The sequence below is a fragment of the Hetaerina americana genome, unplaced genomic scaffold (assembly GCF_022747635.1).
Source record: "Hetaerina americana unplaced genomic scaffold, ioHetAmer1.1.p SCAF_4, whole genome shotgun sequence".
Classification (NCBI taxonomy): Eukaryota; Metazoa; Arthropoda; class Insecta; order Odonata; family Calopterygidae; genus Hetaerina; species Hetaerina americana.
This window is the reverse complement of record NW_027286985.1, coordinates 27,641,214-27,657,391: the sequence shown is the minus strand read 5'-3', so window position 1 is coordinate 27,657,391 and position 16,178 is coordinate 27,641,214. Positions and strand designations below refer to the sequence as shown.

At 42.6% G+C, this 16,178-nt stretch overlaps 1 protein-coding gene across 10 annotated transcripts in view; it reads right to left on the bottom strand.

Annotated features, from left to right (window-relative positions):
* The window catches only part of Liprin-gamma (liprin protein kazrin), a 146,735-nt gene that overhangs the window by 74,860 nt on the left and 55,697 nt on the right, over positions 1-16,178 (bottom strand). For 9 of the 10 annotated variants that reach the window (XR_011701729.1, XM_071590372.1, XM_071590375.1 and 6 more), the window contains exon 1: positions 8,027-8,877. The exons of the other annotated variant lie outside the window; for it this stretch is intronic. The gene's annotated coding sequence lies outside the window, so the exon portion shown is untranslated. Of the gene's footprint in view, positions 1-8,026; positions 8,878-16,178 lie in introns of those variants that run through there. 10 annotated transcript variants of the gene reach the window in all.

Sequence of the window (16,178 nt, the reverse complement as noted above, 5' to 3'; positions counted from 1 at the left end):
CCTCTTGCGAATTGTAGTCTGAACCTGTTAGTCAATGATAATGTATCAAGAGTAGGTAAGTATACCTATAAGAATTTAATGGTCAATTCAACAGGACCCCGCGATGCTACCAATATCATTAATGGTAGCTTTGAAGGAATTATTTGTAGTGTAATATCCACCATATTCCTTATGAATGAGAACTAATTTCTGACTCATCTATACGTGTCCACACTCGCGCAGTCCGCGCTCTCTTTTGAATAGCCGTATAAACCTTTTGCATGGTTAATTGTTGATTCGAGAATTCACACATTCGTCCTTCAATAAAGAATGGTTAGATTAAAGTTACGAAGTAAATTGATTGTGGTGCCGCACGTCTGTTATACCCTGACAAGCAGAGGAAATAGCCAGCTTAAATCTTCGGATAATTCAATGGTCACAGGATCGATTCGTTCAACCATATCTATGGTTCGCCAGGAAGGTCGTCCAATTGATTTAATGCAGGACAACCGCCAGATCGAATTGAATGTAAAACACATTGCCAGTTGCATTGAAATGTAGCCGCTGATCGATGCTGGAATCATGCAATGATTATGGTACGTTGGAGTTGAAATCCTAATCGACAGATTCTTCGATGGATGATGACGCATGGGAATAGGACATCCAATGCCGTAGGATAGTATGATTCAGTTTCGGAACGTCTCTCTGCTGATTAATACCAAAGATAAAGATCACGGATAGACTACTATGATGGTTCTAGGGGCGAACCGAGCATTACGAGTTATAAAAGGAATTCAAGCGAACCGCAGTTTGTCAACCTATAAAGATTTATAAACCATAAAATTCCGCCAAGTGCCTCAATAAATGCTTCATGTTCTGGAGGCGAACCTCAACTCTTTTTGAAACGTGACTTTAGGACGACGGATTAAATGGGCGTATTCGATGCATCTGCGTCCGAATGCAAAAAACGACCAAGCATTCAAAAAGATGTTGGGCGCACGGGCACTCCCCAACCTCTAAACCCAACCCACGTAGCTAAGGAGAGAAAACATCTCGGCATTCCAGAGGCGCGATAAAGGCTATGGGTCGGAAAGAGAAGGCTTTAGACCCGCGATGAATTCCTCGCCATCGGACGAAAAGAACGGTATCCTATGAAGTCGCCACTCCACTCTTATCCGGACCCACACTTTTCCCACCTCGTGTATGCCTCGAGCGAACTGATACGTTGAGAGAGGAGCGAGATACGTTCTTTTTGAGATTCCTTTCCGAATTTTTTAAAAGATCTCTAATTCCGGGGTGTAATGTTGTGCTTGGAGGAGAGCCTCAGATGGAAATCACAGTCACGAGGTTTCATAATGTTTTGAATCTCCACTCTGCTAGTTCGAGTCGGCACAAGTTCACTTCAAAGCCGTTTGCTCGTGCCCCGATATCATTTCTAACGGTTCCTTAATTGATGTCACTTTAAAGTTCGTCTTCTAAAGATCTTTCTCCAGTGCATTGTGTTCTAATTGTATTGCAATACAGGCCAAGGAACTACCATCAACAGTATCTAATAATTACAACAATACCCATTTTAACTTTAGGCTCACTGAGAGACGAAAACGCACGGCGATCATAAAACCGAGAGTCGTGAATCTACTGAAATACATCATCCTAAAACATCCATGTCCGTGATATGTTCGCACGCTTGACTTCCAACAATTTGCAGATGAATTTGCCACTAAATTAGCCACCTAAGCTTAGAAATTTTCTCTGCTTACGTCACTTCGTAGGCATTCGAAAACCACTCCCCTTCTCGCTTGGGAGTCGAGGATGTGAAATATCATGGCGAATTGCTCACGAAAATAGGATGTGATCGACTTGCCCTTGATACAGGGAAGTTTCAGGAGACTATGCCAAAAGAAGACGAGAATTCTGTCTGGGACATGATCGTGAATGCCGTGTCGGTGGCATGAAATGACCATTTGACCGTAGCTAAAACAAACGCATCCTCACTTAAACGGAATAGCCTGGATATCATTCTTGCAGACGTTATCCGATCCAAGGAAGGAAATTCCTTTGTGCATTCTTTCTCATTTGAATTCCTTTGTGACGACGCAAATCATTTCGAAATTTCCCGGGTTTGTCTTAGTGATTGGAATATCATTGTGTGAAAAAGCTCATTTGAGGTCATTTAAATCCACGAGAGGGCGATTGACAAAGGAAAGTGGCATGAATAAAGAGAGAGAGAGAGATAAAGGTGAAGGAGATTGTCGTCACATTCACCTAACTTACAGTAAACGGTTGCATTGACTTCGGCTAAGAGTGTCTATCCAACTCGTTTTCTTAGAATGGAAGGGAGTCAAACCTATTTCGTAAAATTCATTTTACTCGCAAATACGGAATTTTGGCAGCATTGTCGTGATGATTAACGATATATGAAGGTCATATATTCGTCCAAGATTTTTTCTCCTAAGATCACAATAAAATTGCCCTTATGGGTTAAATGGAAGAAGGGACCATTTGGTCTCAATTTTGCCCAAATAAAGACCTCTATCTACCTTATCAGATGGTGTCTTTTACCCTGCATGTTGTTTCCAAGTCTTTTGTTTGGATTCCGATGATACGATGGCACAATGATGATGCTATCATTAAACGATTTCATTTTCAAAAAGGAGCTCTGACGAAAAAACACGGCTCAGTCGGTGGGAATTTCATGGGGATATTTTTTTCAGATAACCTGCAGTAGACTATCATACAATGTCCTCGAGGTAGATGTAAATTTCTAACTAATAGCAAGTGACACACATCTCAACCCACAAACATTTATAACTGTGGCTTATATTATTCATGCAAAAAAGTTTAATATTAATGCGATAATAAACTAGGGTTTTTCTTCGGCCCTCACCACCTCTTCCCGTTATTGTTGGTACTTTAGGGTGGCTTTACTCGGACGAGAGTCCGTTATTCCCTCCGTATCATAGCGCAAGCTCGGGGTACGTTGCACAAGGTTAGCTTTAATTATTTATCAGCTGTGTAATAATGATGAATTGTGCTACAAGGAGCGTAGACACGAGTCTATTATTTCTCCCAGTTCTAAACATACGTTCTTGGGCGCGGAGCGCCTACATGGGACTTCGCTGCATTCAAATAAGACCATATTCTTCCGCCCGACAACCTTATTGGTTCACTATTGGGAGTTTAGAGAGACTCATTACCTAATAATGTTCATTTTTCATATCTCGCTATCTCAATTTCACCGAACCACAACCTTGGCTCTAGCGTCAGCCACAGTGTGACCTAAGAACTCACTTACCGCATTGCTAGAGGTACAGACGTGAGTACTTCGAGGTTATTCAATCTAATTATTGACACACCCTTTGCTGATAAATTTTTAAGTAACTCAATCACCGAACTTATTTCAATTTTAACCGTCGCCAATCTGAAATCAGTGGATTAACTTATAAAGAACTCATTTTTAATGCACATTAACTTTTAAAAATATGAATGATAAAAATTCACATTAAACAAAGCATGATAACTAAGACAGCTAAATAGTCATAAATACAAGCATGCATACACGTAAATTGGAACGCCAAGGATTAAAAAATCATGCGACACTTCCACTAATTTTTTGGCAAACAAAATCAAAGATATACAAACTGTGTGCAATATCTTGTGTGAGTTTCCCTCGAAATGCAAAATTATGAGAAGCTATCCATTTATTTTTCATGGTCAGCGCGGTTCCACCTAAAGGCACTCGCAACGTTGTTACGTAGTACCGGAATAACGTTATCATTTAACCCGAGCCCCAATCGCACATGAATTCAGGCAAATACTGTACAAGAGCCCAAATGGGAGGAAAGCGAATAATTTGTATTTGTGCAAACAATAAAACTAAAATGTAGGTTGGGGATATAGGGGAAGGGAAACCATCACAAGGGTGAGACTGGGGACTCAAATTTGTCCCAAAAATATTGGTTGCCCACTAGATAATCTCAAATATTCAGCATTATTGATAATTCCGAGACATTAAACAAGTCTAGTGTCATTTGCCCAAATTCACGAATAAAGTAAATACAAATGCACCACAGGATATATTCAAATTATGCAAACATATGACTGAATGTTCGAATTAAATACAATTTTTGAAAATTAGAATTAGAGTCTAAAATGGCGTAATCATTTGGGGATGGCCAAGGTGGTTACGAGCATTTGGAATTTGACTCGTGGTGGAAACGGAAATTCATGTCGAAACATTTCGTAGGCTGTTCAGACGTCTTCTTGTTTGGGCCACTCAAGGGAATGACGACGCCTCAGGGAAGGGAAGTAGTCATGGCTCGTAATGTGACATATTTATTGAACCGATCTGAAGAGTCATTTTGGTAGAAGATTAACCGAATCGAAATTAATTAAAGTTGAGCGAAACTAAATATAATTAGGTGATCCAAGCAGAATGATATTTTTTTGGTGTGATAATACCATAGAGGAAAAATTTTAATTGAGGATAATCCTAAGCATTGCTTTCAGTAGTGCTCAATAACTGAACGGAAATATTCAGCACGCGGAAGATTTATTATTTTGACGACTAACGCTGCTATACAATATTTCTGGAACTTTTAGCAAAAGCAAAAACTTCGAGATCTGCTTGGATCTCCTATTGAAAATTTGTACCACCATATTAGAAAACAAATCCTGGCCAAAGTCTGCGAGCGGAACAATGAGGAATAGATTAGCGTCTTTCTCAAACGCACCCGCATGGAGACCAATGCATTTCGCACGCTCGGGATTGAATTACTTCAGTTCGGCAAATCAAGTGCTGTTCAGTGATTATTTATTTCTGTTGGTGGTAAGATTGATGCTGAATAAAACGAAGCCAAGTCACTGCGGTAGTACATCGTCTGTAATTGGTCGATTTGGTTATTCTATTTATTTATTTTTTTAATTATGTACACCCTGCAAGCCACCGCCAGGATGTGTGGCAGGGAGTGAATACACACCAGAATAATTTTACCCGAACTTGACCTTTTTGCGGTCGAACAATGTTATTACGATCCCCTATCGTTCGTGGAAAAAATGACATCTTAAATCCATCTGTTCTACACTTAATCTCTCTAATTTTATTTTATTCAGAAGTTTGAAGCATCCCATTTTGCATTAATGCAGCTAGGAAAATAATATTAATAACCATGCCAAATAGCCGAGTTTAGGATGCCGTTCCTAGGGTAAAATGATGGGGGGGGGGGGGGGGGTCGAGGATTGTGCCCTTCGACTACTCCTATGTCAGCCTCTCTCGAGTAAAGTGTTCCTCTCGTTCCTACCACCTGCTGCCACCATTGTGAACTCATGGGCCTGAATGCCTTCATCCATTGGGCAGGGTTTGAAATGTACGTCCGCATGGGCACCGGTGAACGCGAGCAGGTAAAGCGGACCGTCAAAAAGCGAATCCGACGCCGAGCGAGGGCTCCCACACCATCCCGTCAGAAGCGCGGTCCATCGCTGGACCGCTGGCGGGATTTGGGGGAGTGCAGTGGGTGGGCGGCTTGAGGGTTAAGAGGGTGGTTGTGGGGTTGCGGAGAAGGGATCGGTGGGGGGAGCACCGATGCCATGTTCCGGGTGGGTTGAATGACTGGATGCGTCATCCAAGAGAGCCGGGCGGCGGGGGGGGGGAAATTAAGGGGTGGCAGGGAGTAAGGGGTGAGGACATGGAGGAAACCGGGCAAGATGGAGGTGGAGTGCCTAGTCCAACACGGGATATCGATCGGGGGAGGGAAAAAGAGGTCTAGTCAGCGTAGGGTGGGGGAAGCCGTTGACGGCAGGGGGAGTGAGGGAGTAGGAATGGGGGTTAGAATGGTCCTGAGGGGGGGGGACGGGAGGCGAGAGTGAGCTGTTACAATAGAGGGGACAATGCCCCTTGCAGAAGAACCCAGGACCCTGGTTGGAAGGGAGAAATGGTAGACTTTTGATTGGGGTGGTGAAGGTCCTAGGTGAAGATTTATCGTTGTTGAGCATGACGGAAGAGACAAGGTCGCTACAATGCTTAGACTCGATGGTGGCACCTCACTCAGAGGAGGAATCGAACACAGAAATATTATTAATGCTTCATTTCGAAGAGTCACAACTTCTTGCGAGCTGTAAAGCGCCGCCCTGCATATTATTTATCCCTAAATACTAAACACCAAATCATGTATCAATACTCAATGCTAGCCGTAAATACCATCTTATGATTTGATATTCAATTGCCCCTACGATTATTAAGAGCGAGGTTCCAAGTTTTAAGTCATGCGGTTCGAAAAAGAGCGACATAATAAACGTAATATCTAGAAGCTTTCATTGCGCCTTTGACGCTCCGTGGGATGTTAAAAAATTGAATTTTTAAAATTAATTATACAAATAATCAATCACGATATGGCGTCACATGACGTTATTTACGCATCATTACAGTTGATGATGCAGTGAATTTTAATATGAAGTGGTACTTTCCTCTTTTACAAAACATCGATGAGGCATTCTCGATAATTTGATAATGTCACTTTTTTTCACGGTGATGGACTAAAATCCTCAGGAATAAGTGGTGCTCGAGGGTTTTCCATCAACAGGCAGTGGTGCTTTTTCTCCATGGGAGGGTCACCGGTCGAAATATTTCTGGCCAACTTACATCCGCCATTATCAACCGCGTCGGAACGCCCGACGCAAACTTTCACCGAAAAGGTTTAATAGTTCTCTACGGAGGAATACAGTGGTTTATTCTCCCATCCCCTCCTTCCTTCTCGAAGGGGAGCACGATTGGAAGGAGTGTTAAGGAGATTGCAAGGACGGGTTGATAGAAGAACGGGATGGAAGAGAAGGGGTGGAAGGCTGAGAGGAAGCGCCCTCAAGTCGGTCGCCAGAGGTGGTGTCGTGCCAGAGTTGGTTGTTGGCTACCCTGCTGTCGCCGGAGGACAGGGCGCTTACTATGGCGGAGGAGGATATCTGATGGAAGGAAGAAGGGTTCCTCATCTCGAGGGACGGAGGACGGAGAGGAGTCCTTTTATATAGCATGCACCAGTTCCTTGCATCCCACGGCAGTCAGTCTCTCGCCCGATGTCCGTTGTGCCGAGGAGACGGTCGGGCCAGGACCTGCGCCACCTGCCGCCTCACCTTAACCCTCTGTTGGGTCCCCCTTCCTCCGCTACCTTACAGGCACGCATCTTCCCCCCCCGCCAACCCACCCCCCTCCCCAAAAGCCCCCAAACAACCAACCAACCAACCACCGCCACCTACCTATTCAGGGCGATCCCTTTTCTTTATTCCGAGCGTTCGAGCGAGCAGTATTCCCCTTGAATGCGGCCTCGTGGAGAGATGGCTTTGCTCCGGATGTGCGCACTTTTGCTGGAGATGCTTCGAAACGTGGACGGATTTGTTGGAGTAGGGGGTTGAAGGGAGGGCTATTACACGACCGGCAGGAAGTTCCGAAACGGACGGGAAATTCGATGATGGTTCCCTCGCGTCTCGTTGATCTAGCAAATCAGCATACGTGTTTTTTCCTCTATAGAAGTCATATTACACGTTGAGAGACACAGCAGAATACTAACTATGCAAAGAACATGAGTGGATTGAGGAAATCAGACCGGAATCAGAGAATATCCGAGAGGGTGGGAAAAGAAGGGGTTCATGAAATACTATAATGCCTAACCATGCGAAGGAAGCATTTATGTTGACTGCTACAAAAAATTACAGTATTAAAATGACGTTTTCATAACGGTGCGCCACATTGCTTTATTCACCGAGGTTTCTATTTCCTTCCATCGTGCTCGTTTTAACACGGGCACGTTTCTATGGCAACCGCGAAAACAAATCCATTTTTCAAGGTTGTCCGCGCAATGCAGTGGATCTCTCGTTTTTTTCCCCCCTCTACATTTATTGGAGTTGCAGCGAAAACGATCGCTCCTTCGTGTTCGAAGGAATGATTTTTCAGCTTCGGAAAATGGATGGTCAGGTTGGAAGGATGCGAGAGAAATCATTTCGAAAGTTTCTAAGAAAGAACCAACGACACATGCAATCGAGGACAAGTAGGAAATGCATTTACCTTTTTTTTGCACACACGAGGAACACTTCGGGGTTGGAAGTTTTCGCATAAACCGTGCGTGTGCAGTATTTTGCGATGCGATAATGATTATTATTGCTATGGCGTGTTTGCTTCACGTAGCGATGACAGGACAGAAGGCAGGGTCGTTTCAGGCGGATCGGCGGAGGTCGGCATCAGCATAACAACGCCACTGATGAAACCGGTGATTCGGGCGAAACGGAAACACTCACTTAAAATCCACTCTTTTTTAAATGCGCTGGTTCAAAATGGGGGTGGGTGGGAGGGCTTCCCTTTCGGCTAAATGACTCCTTTCTCTCTCTCTCTCCTTCTTTCTTCCTCTCACTCACACGTAATCAACTCACACTCGTGAATAACAGGCGATGCGAACGGGACGGGGTGGGTGCCCTTCGGCGCGTTCCGAGCGGTAAACTGGATGTGATAAGTGGTAAACAACGACAAAGCGAAGACAAAGACGACTGCCTTATGTATTGAATGCGTAATAGCTTTCTCGCCGGGATAAGCTGGGGGGGGGGGGGTCGCGACGAATCTGCTGGACAGGAGGACGGTCTGCTCGAAAGTGTCTTCGGTTCGGGACCACAGAAACTTCTCTTGCGTGGATCGGAAACGGTCTCTTCGCGCTCGACTCTCCCTTTTCCGTATTACTTCCACGCTGGTGCGACACGCGGGAACGGGGTTGCACTCGCCAGATAACACTTCCTCCTCCACCCTCTTGGTCGGTTTCTTGCCGTACGCCAAGGCTTTTTCCTTTCCTCTCCCCGGGCAACAAAACAACACGCAACACTCCCGACGCTTGCCCGCCAACAACGACGACCGCCCGTCCTCCTGCCCGCAACGACCCAGCAAGACTGCGCCTCCCTCCTCTCTCGCCCTCCCGGTTTCAAACCTCCCCCACTCTCTCCTCTTCCCCTCCCCGCCAGCCGTTCCTCCCCTCTCGAGTCCAGTCATCATACCCTTCCCCCTCCAACCTAAACCCCTCCTCCCTTCCCTTTCGCCCTAACCCTCCCCTCCGTCGCCACCCCACGGCACGACGTTCCCCTCCAGCGAGCGGTGGTGAGAGGGTGGGAGGAAGGCTTCCTTCCCCTAGAGCTCAACCTTCCCCTCCGCTCCCCATTTCACTCCCCTCACCCTCCCCTTCTCCATCATCTCTCCTCCCCACCGCGGATGGGGAGAGGAGCGGTTCACAAGCAAGAGAGAGAGAGGTATGATGTTCGGGGGTGGGGCCGAAGAGGGGGTGCTAGTGAGAGAAGGAAAAAGGTTGTGAGGGAGAATGAGAAAGGGGGGAAGGAGAGAGAGAGAGAGTGAAAGGGAGAGAAAGGTGGGCATGTGGAGTGGAAGAAGAAATAAAAAAAAGGATACCGCGCGCGTTGGGTGGGATGGGGTGGGTGGAGAAATGGGAGGTTAATGAGGAGGAGCGTGTTGAGGGAAAGAGTTTGGACTTCAAAGCCCCGGGTAACCAGGGCGAAATTGTGACCGGAGAGGAAAACACGGCTTGAGAGAGAAAGAGGGAGGTGGTTAATTTCCAGTTCTCGAGAGAGGAAAAGATATTATTAACCCAACCAAAGTAAATAAATGGATAATTACGTTTATTATCGGTGCAGGGAACGAGGAAGAGATGGAGGTTGCCGTGAAAATTATTTCACAGCTGAAGTCACGCAAAATTATAACAATGGGTAGTTAATTTGGGCAGGTTAGGTGAGAGGTAGGGCATAAACCTTTGCAAACCGTAATCGAAATTTCCTAGCGTTCTCACGAGAGGAGCGAAATGAGAATCTGCTGCTTAACTTCCCTCTGGACTGGCTAAGTGACTTACCTTTGGAATATTATCTGTGATACCATCAATGGCACGCCTAGGAATCTCTTAGTGAGATCCTCCTATTCCCGGTAATCGATGCTCTGTCCTCAGAGTGTGATGCTATCTTCCTAACCTCCTGGTACTTAATCTGCAGTAAGACAATGATGTCCAATTATTTAAATGTGCCAACTTCAAATCATATGTGTACGTACACCCACTAAAAAGAATGCTTTATGATAAACTGCGTAAAATCTTATGGACGGAGACGAAAAAAACACAAAATTCTATTTCGTAACGGACTCTCAGCAATATTGGCGAGCAACAGTGAAAATCAAGTAATGGCATTTGAAACTGGCTAGGCATCATATGGGTCAGTAGCACAGCCGTGATATAATTCTTTTAGGATGCCAAAAAATCGAAGAAAAAAATTTTAACTCTCGTGCTCATGTGATTAATGGCCAATGTGATTATGCGACAATTTGACATTAAACGAAGAAAGCGTATTTCAATCGAAGCAATCCAATCGGGTTGCATTTTATTGATAACCCCCTATTTTTTCTATGGCAGTCTTCGTAATTTTCCCCTTTTCGATTTTAGTCTTTCTTCACCGACGAATATTTAAAAAATACGATGTTTACACCCAAATTTTTTCTCCATGAACCGAAAATCACGCCATAAAATTGTAATTTAAAATTTTTCCCTCCTACATTTTTCCTCAAAGGATTTTGCTTGCAAAGAGATTGTTCAAAGCGCATTATCGTTATCGCTGCCTGGCTGTGCATGTCCACTTACTTTATGGAAAGAACTTAATCATGAGTGCAAGGTAGGAAACAAACACGAAATTTTCGTTTCACTGAATAGTTGACTGTCTACCAGCTTAATGTTGCTGCTAACGAAGTTGCGCAAAACTTGGAAAAATCCGAGTGAAAGGGTTACATGAACAAAAGACATAATCTTTTCATTGTATCATCTGATAACGGCATTGTGGTGTGATGAAGCAGGGACCACAAAAAATGAGCTCCAGGCAGTTGGTAAATCGAAGGTAAATGTTTCCAAACCCATCTTACTGTAAATACTGCTAGGCGTCAGGATCTGCAGCAAGTAAAATATCAGTAAGCTATAAAAAGAAACCAGCAAGCACGGATAAGTATTAATAATAACAAGTATTGTGATAAATTATATTAGGTACAAATAAAAAAACTTTTTGGAAAAAAGATGAAATAGGGTAAAAGTGGATTATGTTATTCCATAAAGTATAATGCTACCAATTAATATAGGGAAGGAATCCTCACAGTAAGAGAAATACCTTGATAATCGTATGTTTGGTGTGTATAAATTTAATTGTGAAAAGTTGACGCATCATATATTGACCATATTAGTAAAAGAGACGGGCTTGAAAATATTACATGGAATTGAGAATAGCTTCCTTGTTCAAAACAAGGTCAAACATCTAAAATAAGAACACTAGAGGGAGAGAGAGAGATAGTCAAGGTGGATAGTCGATTTCAATGCGATGATGCGTTATCACATTAAAAAAACCACTATCTTGTGGTCATTATTATTCGTGCTTCTGACCTTATTCCTAATAGAATTCTTGGCCAGGTCAAAAGTAGTAATGAAAGCAGGCAAAGAGTCGATATGAAAATTATCCAGCTAAAATTAAATAATCATTTAAAGGAAAGCTATTTAGCGCATTACGGAATCGATTTGAAATGAAGATTATTTGCAGGAAATCGAAAGTAATGAGATTCTTAAAAGGAGAACGTTAATTGAATTGCAACAAATTAGCAACAGTTAAGCAGTTCAGGTGTTTGCATATTATACAGGGTTCGTCCGGAAAATAAGTGTACTGAGCTCAGGAAAAAAAAATTATTACCTTTTTACATATCTTAAGTTAATATTCCTCAAAATAGGACCCTTGTGAGTCGATACACTTGTTCCAGCGGCGTTCCCATTCCTGGAACGCTCCCGCGAAGGCATCATCGGGAACCTCTCGAAGACTCGTCGTCGACCTCTTCTCTGCCCTCCACGAACATCTTGTGCCACCGAAAGATCATGTTTCTGGAAATGGCTGACTCCCCGTAAGCCTGGTTAATCATACCGACAGTTTCGGCAGACGATTTCCCAAGCTTTACCGCAAATTTGATGGAATAACGCTGCTCCAAAAACTTCGGCATCGCGTTCCGTGACGTGGGTCGAAGCGTGGAGGTTCGCGTTAACAGAGCTCCTCACCACTACACCACAGCTCAGAGCCGACTGCCTTTTTCAGCGTCGCTTGCCAACATACCCCCCTCCAATCGCAGCCCGTCAGAGTGGTGCTGGGCGCGCCTGGAGCGGCGGGAAAAAATCAGTACACTTATTTTCCGGACGAACCCTGTACTGAACAAATATATTCATAGCAGATAGGAAATTGGAACTCAATTATTGCAACACGAACGGAATTCACAACGATGATCAAATTAATGATGGGGGATCTTAAGTAAAGGCATTGCGAAATTAGGTACTTAAAAGAATTTTTTCATCACGCAGCTCATCGATTCCTTTATATTCCTGATCATAGTTGTCACCATAGAGGTCATAGAGGTCGCATAGTTAGCTTAGATTGATTGGATGTCTTTGGGAATGTATGTACAAGGGTGGAAGATATAAATAGGGTATGAAGAAAGCAAAATAAGTTTTTGGCATGGCCGGAAGATTGGATCTTATCGAGGAAAATCGAATAAAGTGGAAAATGTAGTTCGATAAGATTTGTGAGGTAGTGGAGTTGAATGCTAAGATAGGATGAATAATGTTATGTATGCAGGTAAAAGAAAGAAAAAAATGGTATTTTGAAGATCCTGGGTATTAAGTATAGAGGGCTAAAGAAGAAAGAGCATGATTTCGGAAGAAAATTATATTGGTATATACGTACATATATACCAACGTGCGACAGCCACGACTATTTTATCTGCCAAAATAAGTCATTTGGGTCATTCCAGGAAATTCCATTTGAAATTAAATCTAGAGGTACATATTTCACTAAACTATGGAAGAAATCAATTAAATAAGCTGATAGGAGACGTATGAATAGAAATGAAGAAGTCCTAGAGAGAAAGAGGTAATTGTTGAGAGAAATTCGAAAAAAATACAGCAACCGTAGAAGAAATATCGCAAAATAGTGCGTCGTTGCAGGATGTCATTAAAGGGGGAATTTAATTCCAACAGAGTAGGGAGAGAAATAGTGAAGAAAAAATAATACTTGAAAGATGGTAGAAACTATGAGAATCTGAAGAATATTGCGATCGAGAAAATGTTTTTTTGAGTATAATTGTTATCTAAGAACACAATGATGTGTAATAGCTCTCTGTACGGCCGCCCGAAACATTTGTATGCGTGGTAAACTATTTATAACTAATGATAACTAAACGTTCGTTTCCATGCTTAGAGAAACGTGGGCTATACAGCAGAGTACTGTGACCCTGGAAATTTCATGAAAGCCCTTCAGCCCCCATCCAAGTCAATGCCTCTTTCGCCGAGAAACGGGTGGGGGCGTAGCCGAGGTCACCTGCACCACTTGATAATGATGCATCGCACACTGGGCGGCGCCTTTGTTTTATGCCCCCCATGAGCCCATAGGGATGTGGAGGGAGGCGAGGGGACAAAAAACTCACGGCCCTGCCGCTGCCGACCGTATAGGGTACTGGAATCTTTCCTCGTCCCCGCCCCCCTTCTGTCCCGTAGGCCAATTGAGTTCGATCGATATTTTGCCTTCCCCCCCTGCAGTTTAGGGCCTCCATCCCTTTTGTTGCTGCAGGGGTACTGCGGGGGCGTCCGGCACGCCACTGGTCGTCCATCATTATCACGTTGAAGCTGGCAGCCGGCACCCAAGCTTTCACGACTTTTAACCGCCTCAGAACCCTATTGTGCGTGCTGGGGAAGAATATATTTGTCCTGAGGTGGCTGCGAGCTATGCTCGTGGCGACATTCGCTTTCAATGCGGTTCGCCGCCGACAATTGGAGCGCCCGGGCATATGTGTTGAAGCAGCTATATTCGAAGAAAGGTTAACCATGGCAACTCAGTCACACGATATGAAATATCATTTTAAATCCCCCACTCCCCTTTCGGGAATATCTAGATAAAGTTGATTAAATTCTTGCCCTGCTTATTATTTTACATTTTACCTCGGATAGGTGGCAGGCAAAGAAGAAATTTACCTATGGGTCATGCTTATTATGTAAAATAAAGAAAGTGTTACAAAAATAACAATAAAAATAAATTGCTATATAAAACGCAGCAAAATTCAAGCTACATTTTTTGGTAATAAATTACCTGATGAACGAGACATAGACAGAAAAATACGTCAACTTAAGGAATAGTTTGTTCGTCATTCGGCAAATTGGTAATATTGCTCTCTTAAGGAATCATTGATTCTAAAGGTTGCGATCTTTCGAGTCTTTCAACTAAAAGTTCCAAACTCTCCTAGGCAATACAAGCAATACATTATCAATAAATTTTCTGCTAAAGAATTATCACGATCGTAAATGGACACCTTTCATAGGATTAGCTCGACGCAGCTCGATTTTTCATCTGCGAACACGAAGGGAAACTGCCATTCAATTATATTTTCACAGCTCTTTTTTGTCTTCAGGCCTCTAGTTGCTGAATCCGTAGTACGAGCTCGTATGTTTTGTAGTTCACTCAGAATTAATTTTTGCATTTTTTCCCTTGTTGAATTTTTAAGTCTATCGTTCCTAAAGATATGGTGTCGATGATATCCCTTCTTATTTAGCGTCTTCACATATCAACCTAAAGGCTTCTTTCTTCGTGGATCTTTAATCATTTAACCTATCCATTTGATGGCCATCATTATCACTAGCACTATATTTCCTCTTCTTTCTATCTTTTCCCGCTAATTCTGCCATCCATCTAATTCATATAGAAGTATGATGAATTTTTGTGATTGACAGGGATATATTTCTCGCGAGATTATCTAAATTTGTTCAGTCTGATCTTTGATCTTTCTCTTCCCATTCTGCAGCGTTCTATTTTATCTTAGCCGTGACTTTATACATTTCATATTTAGTCGAGTATTAATTCAAGCCTCTTCGCATTAACGCAGGAGACTGAACTGTTTTAAAATGCTTAATATTTTTATTCAAAAGACTTTCGACAGAATTAGGAATGTAGATTACGCTAGAGGAAAGCCCTGCACGCCTGGTGAAATCCGCCGAACACTATTTTCGCACGCGAAGGTGTCAGAAAACAGTCAACCAGGCGAAAAATATTTCTTTAGCCCCCGAAAGAAATACCTCCCGCATTACACCCACCGAACTTAGCAAGATCGTAAGCATGAATCCCAAAGATGGGAAAATTTTCTCCCATGGTTACGTTTAACATATTGTCGAGGAATATTATTTATTTTTTGAACTACGTATTCCAGCAGCCAAATAATTGAAGACATATATGATAAGAAATGCCTTGAAACGAAAAAACTTACAATGAGCGGACTTTTCTTTGAGCAGCAATAAGTTCCACTCGTCAAAAATCTTCACGCGTGGCATTTCTTCTCACATATTGTGATGAAGCTGAAGGCAGACATTAATAGAATGAGGTTTGGAAATGTTTCATTGATTTTAAATTTATAATGATCAAACTGTGAAGAAACGTGATTTGAACTCACCAGGATTAATTCCAGCTACGATATAAACAGTTGACACATTTTATCAAATTAATTCAGAAGGTGGAATTACTCAATGCATAATTCAAATATGCACAGTGTGAAGAAGAGATTATGTACGCACCCATCACCTCGCCTCGTTGGTGCCATTAATTTGCCCTTTACTTGTGTTACTATTACTTTTGTTGCTTAATGTGTACATTTTGTTTGGCATCAAATTCATAATTCACCAAAAGGGATGCTTGTTATTGGAATGGAAGAATTAGCTTTGTAATTTCACAAACACTTTATTTAACACGACCTAGATTTCGACATTCGACGTCATCATCAGGTCCGACGTCGAAACCTAGGTCATGTTTCAAATAAAGTGTGTATAGCATCACAAAGTTACTTCTTTCATTTGAATATGTTATGTCAAATCCATGAATTTACGCCAGGGACAACGAATATTTATTTGCTGATTGCTTCCAGGTTTTAAAAATGCTTATGTTCCATTAACGAAGAGCAAGAGTCACGTATCCCCTTTCAAATTAAATGCTGGTTACCAAAAATATTGCAGTCGAATTAAGAATCAGTTTATATGGTTGGATATAATAATTAATTATTTCTCTGGTAATTGTTTTCAATACGTAATATACGTGAACAAGTGATTGAAAATAAAAGAAATATGATTTAAGAGTTC